Source organism: Acyrthosiphon pisum, chromosome A1 (assembly GCF_005508785.2).
Source record: "Acyrthosiphon pisum isolate AL4f chromosome A1, pea_aphid_22Mar2018_4r6ur, whole genome shotgun sequence".
Classification (NCBI taxonomy): Eukaryota; Metazoa; Arthropoda; class Insecta; order Hemiptera; family Aphididae; genus Acyrthosiphon; species Acyrthosiphon pisum.
Genome location: NC_042494.1, coordinates 134,212,158 through 134,223,755, shown reverse-complemented (window position 1 = coordinate 134,223,755; position 11,598 = coordinate 134,212,158).

Here is an 11,598-nt window from a genome sequence, read left to right as displayed (position 1 = left end):
GAATATTCTTTTGCAAATTATAACCGTTTAATTTTCTTTTTTTAATTTTATATGGTCACTGTGAATAGTGATGTGATTATATTTGAAGGCTATTAACACTGGTGTCAGTCGTGAACTCGTGGTAGAACTGTATCAAATATAGTCGTACAGACCATAGATAATAGAAGATAGCGTAATTTACTTCAATAATTTTACCTCATTAATTTCATAATTATTAAAAAACATTGCACAAGTTATTTTTACATTTTTTTTTTGGTTTACTATAAAAATGTATTGAATTAAGTATTATTCTAGTTATCTAATAATGACTATAGTATAGTAGTATGTATAAAATACATCAATAATAGTTTATTTTACATTTATAATAATTTTTTACTTACTAATCCTACATAATTATTATAGTTGTCACTTGTTAACTATACCAAAAATTATAAATTATCAATTATAATACCTACTTCATTCATACTATACAAAACATATCGGTAATTATTTAAATAATGTTTACGATGTGGATTTCTTTGGGTTCAATCTATGAATTATTGAAGGAAAAGAAAATTACCAAATATTCTCTCAAAAGATAATTACGGTAATTTTACATCACTATTGACATATAATAATTAAATGTACATAAATCAACATAATACTGCAGAATATATTAGTAATTTGTCGTACCTATATAACATGTGTTTGTGGTCTGAGTATTATTTTTTTCATATATATTTTAATATCCATGTCCTTGTGTGTGTATGTTAGCCGTAAGGTTCTGAAATTTGGTACATAGGTAATTCTATACCGAGGAAGAACACATCGAATTAAATTTTTAACATTTTGCGTTGTAAGGAGGGGTTCACACAGGAATTGGTTTTTTTACGAAAAACGAATATTTTTTTGTTTGTATAGGGTTATTAGAAAATAAAATAGTTAATATAATTTAATATTTGATAAAAACCACCAAAATTAATGTTTTAAAAATATATGTGTATTTTACATTTAACGGAGTTATAATACATGGCAAATCTACTGGGATTGTTTAATTTGTCACGCAATATCAAACTATAGTTTAAAATAAATACTAATCTTATTAATAATATTAATGCTTAAATGCTTGATAGAAGTGTATAGTTCTCATTTTTACATTTTCAACAAAATTTATACCTTGTAAGTAATATTATTGTCATAATCCAAAAATCGAAATTTAAAAAAATGGTTAATTGTAAAAATAACGAAATAAGTGCCAACAGAGTTACTTACATTTCCCAAAAATCAGAATTCGAATAAAATAATTTACACATTTAATGGATAAAATGGGGGTGAGCATTATTTGTGAATCACTCTGTATATTATTATGCGTAACGTACATCTGCGGAATATGCTTGGTACTGTGTCCACAGCTGATATTATAGGCATTGGAACACCGGAAAAACTTTTGAAAATAAAAATGATGGACAAGAAACCTTCGTCGCATCGGCGCGAACAAACTGCGTCGTCGGACGAAACGGAAACGTAATTATTATTATTGTTATTTACCTACCTAAATCTTTTTACCTATTATTTGTTCGCGTTGTCACCGCCGTTGTGTGGGCTCCGATTGCTGCAACAGTTGTAAAGTGGTAAGCGATTATTGCAATAATATTATACTACTATTGAGAATCCGCCCACACCAGAAACAGCTGCAGTAGATAATATAACAAGATGTATAGCTGCCTTCCTACCTATATAATATAGTATCATATCCGCAATGATAATATTACTGACAGTTGAGGAGGCTATTTGGTCGTACAAGACTCCCGCACACTGTATATAAGTTACTCGTGCGTTTTATTGCTAGCCCAAGCCGCATTCATTCATTTAGTGCGTTTTTCTATATAGATAATATTTGAAACGTCGGTTGTATAGTTATTCAATTATACCTGCACACTGTACGTATTATATTATACAGATATTGTATTGTTTATACGTAGATACAATATTATATCTCTAACTATATACTATTATAGTCACTCGAGTGTTCTTCCATATAGGTATACCTAGCGAATTGTGAGACGAATATATACACTTTCCAAATGGCCCGGGTGTTTATTATTCGAACCTATAACAATATTATTATGTTTATTATGAAACGCGTATGACATTACACACCATAATAATATGACACTATGTGTTACTGTTTTCGATCGCATAGTAGCTAAGGTGTATCGAAAACGTTTTCGTATTTTAAAAGGAAAGTGTTTTACGGTTATATTATATTCTCATAGACGATTTATGATTCACAACAAGCTGCGGAAGTAACTGCAGGTATCGGTAAACTATTGATTGTGTGTATTATAACTAGATAAGTATAAACGCGCGTAAGTCCTGGTACTAATGAAAATAAAAAACAATTTTAATTGATAAACATGTGAACATAAAACAGTCAATATTGCATGTGGAATGTATACAAAACTGAAATATTTATTAGCATGACTTGTATATGTATAATACATACGAAACCTATTGTATCGCTATTAAATCAAATATTCATAGACATCAACTAATATTGCAAGACAATTTTAGATTTTAAAAAATATTATAAATATAAAGGAAAATACATTCATCGCTCCGCTCAGAACCTAAAATGGTTAGGACTGAAATGTTGATGTGTAAACATTTGAGACCTACATTTTGTTTTATAGTTACACAAACTCCATTCATTAAAACTTAGAATACTCAAATACGTATAACTAAATTAGTAGTTTATTTTTACGTATGAAATTATCAGAAAAACTATTATTCTTTAAATTAAAGACTTAAAAGGTTTAGAATAGTGGGTATACTGTAATAAATGATAAAATAGTTTTTTTTTCCATTAGAAATAAACAATCTATACAGTTTATGCATGATACGTTTATGTGATAAGAATAATAACATATATTATACATGAAATGTCGAATAAGAAGCAACCCATTGACAACAATTAGCTTGATTAATTATATATCGTGTTTAAAAATTAATCTTTTTTATTTTATTTATTTATATGGGTAATATTGCTTAGGTTAGAAATGTATTTATTGTTTTGGTTATATTTAAGTTGGTAATTGCTGGAGGTCACTACACCACTCCCTTTTTAGCCTGCACCTATAGGATTTCCCGGGAGTGTTAAAATAGAAAGGTTTTTGATAAGAGGACTCTGATGGGATATAAGTCGCTTGTGAAAGCGTGGGTAAAAGAATATTGTGCTTCATTGTTAATAGTTTTCATATAAAAATCGTTATGTAAGGTTAAGCTTGAGACATAAGGTGGAACATTGGAGAGTCGTTGAAGAGGTACATTTTTGTGACACTTAGATTTTGTTTATGTTGGATTTTTTTGCTGAGCTCCGAAGCTGCACACCTTCATAAGTCCATATATATGTTTGAGGAGAGTTTTTTTGTAAATTATTAGCAGTTTGACTTTTAGATTGGTATTATTATTTTTGGATATAAGAGAACCAGGGGCGTCATTTGGGGGGATGCAGGGTTTACATTTGCACCAACCTTTTTTTAAAATGCCTTCTTTAGCCTGCCAACAATAAATATAAGCGCCGATATACCTACGTGTTTTATATTATATTATGTATTTTATATTTTTTAGTATTAAAAAAAAATATATATTGTACTAATGTTTAATTTCCAAGAATGTTTGATGTGATTTTGTGGTCCCTCAATATTATAATTGACAAAATTGAAACACTAACATTGTGAAGAAGGATACCAATAAAATAAATTTCTGGTTTTATTAAGCTAGCTATATTATATATTTTGAGTATGCAGGGAGAAAAAAATTTGTAGGTTAGGTTCGGTTAGGTATTTTATTATAAAGGTGATTTATACCCATACATTTATTTACAAAGTGTAAATACCACTGTACACTGGTATCCTCAATATACAATAAATACATTAAAAGGACCTACACATAGTTCGCCAAAAATAGTAAAAATATTGTGATATTTTCATACTAATATAAATGACATATTAAATAAATTATACAAATATTCTACAGTTTTTGTCCCCACTTGATCCCCCCCCCCAAAAAAAAAAAAGTTTTTCTTTGTGGCCTGGTAATGATCTAAATGGCCTGCAAACATTTTGGCACCATAAAAAAAAAAATTGAAATGACGCCCCTGAAGAGAACTGAGTCTACGCATACACAGGCGCTGGCCGCTGAGTGCTAGTCTTTTGATTTGTATTGGTTGTTCCGTGTTAATCGTTTATCAAGATTGAGTTCCAGATATTTGACTGTATCAAACATGGAAATTGGTATGTTGTTTAATGTAACGATTGGACATACACCCGTCACCCATCTTGAGAGTAAATGTAGTGTGAATTGATTTGCTTTGATTTATTTTTATACACAATTTATCGTACCAGTCGGACATTAGGTTAAGGTGCAGTTGTAGGTTTGATGAGATGGGAAATTCAATTTTAATTAAACAACTTAAAGATTATAATGATAATAATTGTATAGTAGGTAAGACATATCATTTTTTTTACTAACATTTTTTACAAAAATTTTGTTTTGTAATGACTAAATTATGTGGAAACATTTTCAAATACTTACTTATTTTAAGTACATATACTTATCTAATTTTCAAGATAATGAGAGTTATTTCTGTTAAAAATAATTTTGTATAATATTTATTCATTCAAATTTGGTACGGACATAGTAATAATTACCAGAGTCAGGTTGTTTATGTTCTATAATAATATAATATTCTTTGAGTGACTGTAGCTGATGACCATGACGAGGGTGAAAAATGTAGAAGCGTTTTTAAACGTTAGTAAAAGTATTTTGTTGAAGACTCAAAGTATAAATTATAAACTATGTAAGTATTTACCAAACAAATAGCATTTTGTTCAATTGTAAAATAATATTTAATTATGGAAAGAGAGTCAAGAACGTATATTTACTATTTACCAAAGGTGATAGCTTGAATAACAACTGTGATATGAATAATTACTGTTTTAGAGTTACCATTCATCATTATAGTCACCTAAACCTAAACTGTAACGTGACAAGGTTAGATAGGTTAACAGAAACAATACATGAGTAATATTCTTTTAACAATATTATAGTTTTGCATATTTTTATTTCTATAGATGTCTCTTTGAATTATGGATAAGTTGTATTAAATAATAACTTTATTATTATTATAGGAACCTATAGTAATCATTAAAGCCAAATATATTCACAAGTCCAATATTCTATAAATAAAATCAATATATTATATTAACATTTTGTTAATAAATTACTTATAAACTACCTATATGATGTTTGAAAATATGCTTTTTTATTTGAATACTATAATAACGTAATTTAAATCAATCATAATGGAAATTGTAAAAATACACTATAAAGTCAACCTACAATAATAAATATAGGATACAATAGATATAGAAAAATAGTAGCTAATCAAAAAAGGGGTATTAAAATTTAACAAAAAATGTTATACGTTGTCAATGCCATCATGGTTATAACTTACACATATTTAATATATTTCGTTTAGTTGTTTTATAATTGATGGTTTTTTTTATTATTATTTTATTCCACCAATGGGAAAAAAGGAAAAATCATGTTTATTTATTCATAGATAAGTATCTTAGTGCTTGAAAGAATAATAACGTTTTCTCTAGTTTTCTGTAGGTTCTTAACGACTTACCTAGTAATGTTTTCCGTTAGATTGACGTCGTAATTTGAAGCAATTTACATATGTTATTTTCCTTGTCTAGATATTTGTACTTCTATTGTCCCAGATGGACTTCATTAAAATGAACAAATAAACAAACTATACAATATGGCAGAGCCAGATTATAATATGTATGTAGATTAAATTCAAATTGTAAATTATCTACATGTCTAAAATTCAATAAATTACATCCGGCTGTGTACGATGTACGCCTAGCGATGATATTTCTATTATTTAATGCGTATTAAATACGGAATCATAAGTGCAAAAAAGTACTTCACTGTATTTAGATTTGATATTTTCAAAGATTATGATAATGACTCGTATTCTCATCAGTATTTGTTAAATAAAACGGTTGAAAACATAAATATTTTTCATTTCATTTACTTCTGAATTCTGTTTCATATTATATTTAAACGAAGGTTATTGTTCGATTGCGGTTGATATAGTTCTTTATTGTTCCCCATTATAAATTATCATTGCTAGTCAGTGGCACAACTAGGGCTGAAATGTTGGGGGGGCGCTTTAGCCCCCAAATTACATTAAATGAAAAGTAACCCATGGAGGTGATGTTCCCACACACCCATATAATATGTTCACTTAAAAATATAAATAAATCTACAAACAAAATAAATAATTTATTTACTCAAATATTTAATCATACCTTATTTTTTTTTAAATACATATTTATCTTATAATTTTCAAACATTAACAATAATATTTTTTGCTTAATACCTTTATATTATATATTATAATATATCCCCGAAATAAAGTATTACGTTTCATAATAATATTTTAACGATATGTAAAAAATAATTATTATTAATATAGGTAGATAGTTAATGAATGTATGTACCTAATCAGTAATCTTATAAAAGAACCATTAACATGTGTTGTTTCTCATCGTGATATAAAACAAAACAATATTATCGTTAATTTTTGAATATTATTTATTAAATATTAATTTTTTTAATGAAAAGTATAGGTACCTATATTATATAAGTATATATATTTGTAATTAAATATATTAATAATGTAATAATTACACTAATTACGTTTTAAAAATGCCATCTGGTTGTCAGTAATATTGTAGTCTGAGAGTTATTTTTCCTAGGTTCGAGGATTTTTTTCAGGGGATTTTTATTCTGCTATTACCTATCTCTATGTTATAGTTCAGTGCATAGGTGTACTGTAAAATTATGTGTAATAATCTTACCATATACAAAATAATTTATATCATACCGACATAAATTGTTTCCTTAAAACGAATACAAGCATACAGCTTATGATATTTATCATAAGCAATATGAAAAAATGTTTAAATTAAAATAATTTTTTTCAAATCTTCATTTGATTTATCAATTAAATCGTAATTTATTTGTTTAGTTTATTTTATAATTTATAATACCGAAACTTTTTTCATTTTATAAAATATTTATGTTCATTGTCAATAACATCGTTCATGACATGCGTTAAAACGATTCACAAATCATTCATAAATCATAAAGAACTGAGTTAAATCTACAAATATGTAAATACCTGCTAAAAGGTCCCCACACACTGCAGCGGTGGTGGTAGCGGTTACGGCAAAATGAGTCCGGACACAGTTTTACAGCTACCGCCAAGGCAAAAGAATTTTACCGCCACTGCTGCAATGTATTATAGGCATTAAACACCATGCTATATGAATATCTCCCGAAATTACACCTAATTACCTAACACATTCGAGAGAAATATTATTACTATTAATTGTATCAATATAAACAAAAAAAAGAAAATTCAACCCAAAAGAAATAATACTTTAACCAAATTTCAGAATGTCAGTGAAATATCAAATTAATTGTTGTCATATGCATTTAGTTTTATAATAATATAGTATTGTAAATGATTATCAATCGTCGTCGTAATTCGTTACGATAAAATATACGTTGTGATGAAACTAAATTTCAACTAAATTTCAACTGAACTCTATCGCTATTCGCTGCACACTTTGTTTTTGAAAAAAAAAAATACACTAAAAAAATATATTTGAGAATTAAACATAATGGGCAGGACTACTAGACTTTATTGAAACTGGTAATTATATTAATTGTTTTTGTGCTTTTATCCCACTAGATTACACTATTATTATAGTATTATGTTATAGTAAAATTTTCCGGAAACCGTTTCGTATTTACGAGCCGTGGCAGGTTTTGCAATAATATAATTATTCAACTTACGGGATATCATAACATTATGCCCACATTCAACCGCGTATAATATGCTCGTTGTGGCGGATACACCCAATCGCTATAAATAGCTCAAAACTAGTCAAAGTATTTTAAAAATGTTATCAAGTATAGGAATTGATAAAATAAACATATGGTGTAAATTTCAAGTTGCTACGGTTATTGGTTATTGATTTACAACAAAATAAGAAAATAGCTACATGAGAAATCGAGTGAATATTCAATGTTGTAAAAATTTAAACTTCAAACGTTCATAAAAATTTAATTTGACATTCTGGTAGATGTTTTTTATTTTATAAAAGTAGACAAACTTGTGAGGAATCTTCTATTAAATTTTTAAATCTTGCATTTAAAAAGAAAATTTTTTATGAATTTCTAACTATTGCACATTTTTGTGATTTTTACGTATTTTATCAAAATTCGAATTTACAATGCTTATAAAAACAATATATTAGCAACCTTGTATTAAATTTTCAAGCTTTTGATCAAATAAATAAAATTTTATTGACATTTATAGAAAAAAAAAAACTGAAAAATAGGAAACTGAAAATGTCCGTAAATAGCTCAAAACAAGTCAAAATATTTTGAACGTTTTATGGTGTATATCTATACTACGCTAATAAATTCAGTGAACATTTCATGTATATACGGTAATTTGTTTTAGAGTGAGAAGTGACACCAAAAACCAACATCGGTTTTGTCGAAATGAAAATACGAATTTTGACCCTTATTAATATAGACATAGATTTTGAAAAATTTCAATAACTTTGAATTCCGCTTGGTTAAGATGCTTTTTTGTTCGATCCTTATACGGGATCATGCAAATTGTTCTTGCATATTATTATTATGTCTCCCACGGAGGCGTGAATTACATATGCAATATTTTCTAGACATAGGTAATAATGATATCACGGTGAATGGCATACATAATAGTATAATACGTACCTACCAATGATCGACGGTGATTATATTTCGGAGGGCGAAGTGTTTAAATATTTCAATGTAATAGGTAATATTTAGATATAAATATATAATGAAGTATTCTAGTGGCACTGTGGCACAACCACATTGTGATAGTGTAGAAAGGCCTCACATAATTTTAACATTGTCAAAGACTTTCAAAGTTTTTTTTAAATTCGGACTTAGTATGAAGTTGGTTCAATAATCGATTTACTTTTATCTTTTAATTATCGTATCGGACATGAATGCTCGCAATTTCTTAAATATAAAGATGTTTTGAAGAATCTTTTTTTAAAATCTTTTTTTGATTCGAAATTGAGTAGTAAATTGTAGGGTGGCCTCCGAATTTCAACACTATAAAATAGAATCTTATTAAAAATTATTACAATTACCTATAGGTTTGTTACCTACCTAAGTACCCAGTTTTTGCGAATTTGAAGTACTTATAGGTATATATTATTCATACATTTGTTCAGTTCTTCTTATTTTACGCATATTCCTGACGGTCGTCTAGATATTGACCTTAAAATATAATATAATTCTTCAGCTTAATTAGATTTGACTAACTAAAAATATATGTGAACACTTTTTGATTTTGATAGATATTATTGAAGGTTTGTTCAATGATTATACTATAATTTATAAATATAGTAGGTACCTACTATAGTAATCGGTAGTTATATAAGTTATATTATATACTAAGACCAAAATTCTTTATATTTTCAATTTAATAGTTTTAAGTATAACCTATCACATAATAGGCAGATATGGTTTACTTCACGGCTGTCATAGGGTTAGGGTCCTCTAAATATTCAAATTTGTACGTTATTATAGAAAGGAAAAAAAATTAGGGAAAATAAAATGTATTTATGTTTATGTGCAATATTATAATGTATAACATACTTTCAAAGTTGATAAAATGGTAGTACATGATATTTTAATTGAAAAGTCAACGAATTAAACGGTTTCGTATTTGTCAATTAAATCAACAAACAATTGCAAATTCCTTTTTTTTAATATAAAAAAATACAATCATAATTTATACAGTCACTTGTAAGAACTATCACAAATACTTAAATAATAATTATTCAGTAATTATAAATGTGTTTGTGAAACCTAATTTACAAGGATTACCTACATAACTGATATTCCATTTATATATATATTTTTTACTTACTTTGCCAATTTCACCACTTATCTTTTTTTTTAAATTATATACTTATTATAATAATTGTATATTAAACTATCACATGGAACATAGATTTTTTAGATTCAACAAAATAAAAATTATAACTTATAATTTATGAAGCTCCGTATAATAAACCAAACTTACAGTTTACATTCAATCTTTAATTTTCAAATTATATAAATACGGTCAGAATAATAATTATTAGTTAAAAAATTTAAATTTGTATTCAATAATAACTTGTATATTATTACAATCATAATAATTAATGACCTTGATTTTTTTTTTTTTATAATTCACTCAGAAATAAATGTTATAGTGTTATATAATATCCTGCATTTATATTTTGTCCGTGCAAAATTAACATATCCACGTACAATGTTTGTTTAATAATTTTTAATAAATAAAAATCCACGATTTTCGCTGGGTACCTACATAAACAGTATAGGCACACACAACGATTTTCAAATATTTTTAGGTTATTATAATGAAACAAGAAATGTATTGGTTTCAAATATTTTTTACATCGATGTACCTAATTGTATTTGTCAACAGGTTTTTGTGTACAATTGGTAGGAATTGTTTATGTAATACATATTTCTTATATAGACCGGAAATGAGGTAATTCGTTGATTTTCCTGTCGTTTCCCCCACGTGGAAAGAACTACTATCGACAATAATTGTGGGCAAATTTTGAAGGCATTTGAGCAAGTGTAGTTTCCACAAAGTTTTGCTAAGAATTTTAGATACTGAGCGGAGCATGGATGTATTTTTTTACAATGATGTGTGTTTTTTTTGTGTCTGTGTACACGATAAGTAATGGAAATAATGCTTCAACGTTCAACTTCAGTATAATATTGTTCTATGGAAAAGGGTTCGAATCTAGTTGGTATATTGGGGAGGGTAAAATTGCTAGTAGTTTTCAAAAGTGCCGGGAAAAACAAAATAAAATTAAGAAAAACGGGAATTTTTACTCAAATTGGTTTTCAACAAAATCGATTATGGTTTTTGGTGTAACTCTGAAACAAATTACCGTAAACACATGACATTTCCATTAAATGTTTTTATTTAAATTTTTTTCAAAATATTTTGACTTGTCTTGAGCTGTTTACGGACATTTTCAGTTTCCAATTTTAGATTCTGAGTGGAACGATGAATGTATTGATTTTACAATGATGTGTGTTTTTTTATTTTTTTTATTTTTGTGTCTGTCATTACCTTTTAGGACAGTAAAAGTGCTTGGATTTTCTTCAACAGTACCTTTTCTGATAGGAAAGTAAATTTAGTTGGTACTTTGGGGGGTCAATAGTAACATTTTTCCAATAGTTTTCAAAAGCGCCGTGAAAAACAAAAGAAAAATTAAGGAAAAACGGGAATTTTTACGCAAAATCTGTTTTCGAGAAAATTGATTTTGGTTTTTGGTGTAACATTAAAACGAATGACTGTAGATACATGAAATTTTCACTGGTTGTTTATATATGCGCATTTTCTATACATGATAAAATGTTCAAAATATTTTGATT